This window comes from Chrysochloris asiatica, unplaced genomic scaffold (assembly GCF_000296735.1).
Source record: "Chrysochloris asiatica unplaced genomic scaffold, ChrAsi1.0 scaffold00566, whole genome shotgun sequence".
NCBI classification, from domain to species: domain Eukaryota; kingdom Metazoa; phylum Chordata; class Mammalia; order Afrosoricida; family Chrysochloridae; genus Chrysochloris; species Chrysochloris asiatica.
The window spans coordinates 190,873-196,244 of NW_006409084.1; the positions used below are offsets into that span (position 1 = coordinate 190,873).

General features: G+C 41.9%; 1 pseudogene; it reads left to right on the forward strand.

Moving 5' to 3' along the window:
• The first annotated feature begins 1,825 nt into the window (after positions 1-1,825).
• The window catches only part of LOC102814583, a 4,204-nt pseudogene continuing 657 nt past the window's right edge, over positions 1,826-5,372 (forward strand).

The following is a 5,372-nucleotide window of genomic DNA, read 5'->3' on the forward strand; positions in this document are numbered from 1 at the left end:
GATGCAGAATGTGTGGGATGTTTTAGGGAACAGAGATCATTGAAGATGTGGCTGTGGTCTTCACCCACGAAGAGTGGGATTTGCTGGATCCTGCTCAGAGAAAACTGTACAGATACGTGACGATGGAAACCTTGAAAAACCTGGTTTCAGTCGGTATGAGTGACATTTTCTTTGTAATTTTTTTAAAAAACTTCCTTTTGTGAACAAAAATATTTTATTCATCAACTGTGCTTGATTATATGGGATGAGCAATTGGAAAACCGTGTTAAATAAAAGGCATGGTCCCCTACTATATGGATCTCAGGTATCCGGAATTCCCCTAATACAAAGCTTTATACAGTAAACTGAGCTTTCAGTTTTCTTAAGTGCCATCAGCATTGTATTGACTTTAGGGGACACTTTCATGCACTGAGAGACTTGTCATGTGCGTGACCTTCTAAGAGTTTTATTGGGTTTATAACAACTTTTGACATCATAATTTGGTGCAGATAAACTCACACCTCTCAATCTTCAGAGCCCCTGTAGAATGTATGGGTGACAAGGACACTTTGATTGGTCATCACGGTCTTCCTCAGGATGTACATTTCTCCATGAGTTCCATGTTGTTGTGAACTGCCGTCACATCGGTTCTACACTTAGGGACCCTGTGTGGGGTTTCCTAGGGGTGACTGGGGAATTTATCCTACAACATCACAGCCTGACTCCTGAGCTCCATCATAGCTCTATCCATTATTTTCTCAGAGAATGTAAGGAAAATTCTGAGGACAGTGGATATAAGAGTCACTGAGGCCCATGTGTGAGGAACCCCGAGGAAACGAAATATTAAGCCCATCATTGAATGAAGGGAATCATTCAGCTTCAAAATGTTTATTTTGGCTTGCAGACACAACTTCACAGATGCCTGAACTTAGTTGATTTTAGCTGTCCTCTTGCACCTGTGGTCTTGGAGATCCTTTCTGTCTGTTATGTTACATATGTGGTATGTCTAACTCCTTTCTACTTAGCTCTCCTAATGATACCTGTGTATGTTACTGTCATCCATCCTCATAGAAGTATTTACAAGTAAATTGCATTTTAACAGTTGTCCAAATGCTGGAATAGCAAAATATGGCTGAGTCTTTTTTTTCTACCTACCTTTAATAATTTCCTGTTTGTTTCTTACTATGGAGTCTAACCTGAAAGGTTGGATCAATAGCTGGAAACCTTAATGATGGAGAAAAGTTAACCAGCGAGAATGTAATGGTGCAATTTCTGAAGAGTAATTCCTTATTATTATGCATGTCAGGTAAAATCATGGAATCACATGGTTGGAAGGATTACCTTGAAAACCACGGGAGACATTTGAGGTGAGTGTCAAACAACAGAAAGTAGTGTTTCAGAAAATTTCATTCTGTGTCACAACATTAAAATACACTTAAATGAGAGGACTACAAAAACTTCATGGAAAACTTCATGATGTTTAATTCCATCATTCTGTGAACTTTTTGATTCAGTGACTGCTAGCCAGACGAAGGTTACATATGCATTTCCTAACAGTGAAATCTTTTGCCTTTTGAATTGTGTATCAATTAAGAAGCTGTCACTACTGTGCCATTCAGATATGGTGGCAGGCTGTGCAGCTCTAAAGGTTTATGGATCTCCACAGTCCTTCAAGAGATCCAGTCTCAGATGTAAGACTCTTGGTATCCATGCAGGTGTTTGGATTGTTGCAGGAGTGTGTAGAGCGACACATTCATATTGGTGGTTTGCTCACCATCCTTGAATGCAGTACCAGTGATTGTTTCTTCATCATATCAAATTCTATTAGGCAACAGATTTGCTTGCTATGCATTCTGGACACTTTCCTTATTTATGTTGAAAATTGCTGAGTCGTAACAATGTGGTTTCAAGCCCTGAAATCAACTGTTATATGTGTTGTGTGTGCCTAGTCAGTTCAAAGTTGTACCAACCCTTTGTTGACTTTCCAAGAGAAGCTGTTGGATTGCTGTTGTTACGTGCCATCAAGTCATTCCATTTTTTTTTTTCTTAAATGTTTTATTGTGAATTGTTTGATAGTTTACATGGAAGAACATTAGTTTTACATTCATTGTCGCCTATATTGTCTCATTGCCATGGTTACAATCCCCTCCATGCAATCCTTCCCCCGTACTCCCCATGTCTTCATCACACAGTTGCTCTCCCTCTCTGGATCTAAAGTCTCCAGCTGCTCCATCGCTCCACGTCATCATCTCTGGCTCCATTTCAGGCATCACTGCTTCTCTGGGTAGGGTCCTGCTCTCTGCTCTTCTCCCTTAAGGGCCCAAGGAACCCCCGCTCCTAGACTGAAAAGTTAATCACTCCCCTCCTTGCTATAAAACATCTACCTTTACATTTCCAACACTCACAATCAGTCCTGATAACAATTATTCACTATTGTATCACAAGAGACCTGTCTGCATTTCATTGCATCAGCCCCGGCTAGTCAGATTGAATACTACCCACTGGAGATTCTACCTTCCTCCAGGCCCTCTGGATCTAGGTTTCCTCTTGAAAGCTTATAAGCCAGTCACTTCTTGCCTTTGTAGCCCCCCACCCCCCATTTTGGGTAGCCAATGTCCAGGTTGCCCATCCCTGTCTACAGTGTGTGTGGAGGGGGTGGGAATGATTCTTGCTGTAAGGACTATTACCTCTTTTGAGCTACTGCTTCCATAGATGTTCGTCAAGTTCATCAAATTGTATGAGAATACTTTTCTTTTTACTTCTGGTTGAGCTCTGATCATCCAATCACTGAAGCCAGGATAAGTGGGTATTATCTGCAAGTTTGGGTGTTCTTATGCATATGCCCTCTCTTATTATCAGTGAGACGTTTCACTCTCGACTCTAGTCCTCTCGTGACAAGAGTCCCCAGATCTTGTCACACTGCTGGCCAACCAGGTCTTCGCCCGGGTTCACAGAAGTCTTTTGAACGGTGTAGGTCTTAGCTCACTGCTTCATTGCTGTTTTTCCCTCACTTCCCCTTATCGGTGACGAGCGTGGTCACCAATCAGAGCGTGTATTCCCATTGAGTCTTAGTCTTGGAAGGAGGTTTGCATTGAGGGGAACTTGCCTTGATGGTTCCTGGGCAAGCAAGTTGCTTGTTCTTGTAGTAACAGTCGGTCTGTTTATGTTGTTTTATATTTTTCCTGTAGGTCTTTCTTTCAAGATGTATCTTCTCTTCTTCTAGCTACTCCAGGTTGGTCTGCTTGTCCTTTAAAGTTGGAATTTCCCATCTCTGGAGATCTGGATGTGGTTCAGGCTTCCACCTATATAGTCTTACGTATTGCAGAGGCTCCGCAGGAAGCCTCCTTCACTGGGCACGTTGTAGCCCCATTTTAGGTATTCCAATCAGTTATAGGCAGAACACAGACTTACAAGCTTTCTATGGTGATGCTTTTCACTATTCCTTTCTCTCCCCCTCCAGTGTCTATTTTATAATATAATGCAAGGAAAACCAAGATTCAAAAGACAGCCAAGCATCTTAATATTATTCTCCCCTTTTCCACATTCCAACCATGGCTTGCTCTCTGTATCCCAGAACCCTGTTGTTCCCAGGTTGTGCATAAGTCATTCCATTTTGTGGTTCAAATCTAGCTTGCTGTCTAGTGTTACTCCTTCAACACTACCCACGTATATATTTATATGTGTGTCAAACTATAGAGTCAGTGAAATTTCATGTAAAAACATTTTCATAAATGTAAGTAATTGAAATGTTTAAAGAATATTTTCCTTGGACTCAATGACCAGGAAGTCTTACACATTGACAGGAATGGTAGTAGTGCTAGATGAAGCATGATACAATTCAGGGAAAAGACATGCACGTTCACTGTGGTTGGTAATGTGGTAAAGGGAAAACATTTATCTCCAGCAAGATAACTGCCTTTTTATTCTTTATCTCTTTTTTAAAAACTGAGTGGTTTGTAGAGGACACCATCTATTTTATGTTTACGTTGGCTGTTTTTAACAGAACTGGATCAATCAACAACTTCTGTGAACATTCTGAAGGCAAACAGTGTGGGGAAACCTCCAGCCCGATTCCTGGTCTTTTTGTGCACCAAGTAGATCCCACAGAAGTAGATCCTTTTGAATGGTGTGAGTATGGAGAAGCCTTCCTGGATCATTCCCTAGAGAACAGTCATAGTAGAGCTCACACTGGAAGCAGTACCTGTCAGTGGATGGAATGTGGGCAAGACTGCAGGTGTCCCTCTCACGTGACCACTGCTGTGAGCACTCATGATGGGCAAAATACCCATAAATGTAAGATATGTGGAAAAGGCTTCCTTTGTGTCTCAACGCTCAAGAATCCTGTCTCAGCAATCACCAGCAATGAACGATGTGAATTCAGCGAGTGGATGGAAATTTTCTGTAGTTTCTCACCCTTTAGGACACCTGTGGAAGGTCATCCGTGTGTATGTAAACAATGTTTTAGAATAGATACTCTTCCTTTATCTCTCATTTTACATAATAACTCTCATGAGAGAGAGAAGCCTTCTGAATATAAAAGAGTTATTCCTGAGGCCTCCTCCCTCACTCAACAGTTAAACGCTCACAGTGGAGAAAAGCCCTGTCCATATGAGGAATGTGGGAAAACTTTTAGTGATTCCTCAGGCCTGACTGCACATAAGATAATTCACAATGGAGAGAGACCCTATGAATGTAAGGAATGTGGGAAAGTCTTTAGGTATTCCTCACAGCACAGTAGACATATGCACACTCACAGTGGAAACAGACTCTATGAATGTAATCAAAGTGGGAAAGCTTTTAGGCAAGCCTCAAGGCTCACAAGACATGAAATTGTCCACAGTGGAGTAAAACCCTATGAATGTAAGGAGTGTGGGAAAGTCTTTGTCTCTCCCTCAACCTTCACTGTACATTTGCATACTCACAGTGGACAGAGGCCTTATGAATGTAACGAGTGTGGGAAATCATTTACGTCTAACTCAACCCTGAGTGCACATAGAAGAATTCACAGCGGAGAGAAGCCTTATGAATGTAAGCAATGTGGGAAAGCCTTCAGACAGTCCTCACACTGCAGTATACACATGCGAACCCACAGTGGAGAGAGGCCCTATGAATGTAAGGAGTGTGGGAAAGCTTTTGGCAATGTCTCAAGCCTCATAGTACATAGAAGTATTCACAGTGGAGAGAGGCCCTATGAATGTAAGGAATGTGGGAAAACCTTCAGACTGTCCTCACAGTGCAGGATACACATGCGAACCCACAGTGGAGAGAGGCCCTATGAATGTAAGGAATGTGGGAAAGCTTTTGGCAGTGTCTCAGGCCTCATAGTACATAGAAGAATTCACAGTGGAGAGAGGCCCTATGAATGTAAGGAATGTGGGAAAGCCTTTGGCCAA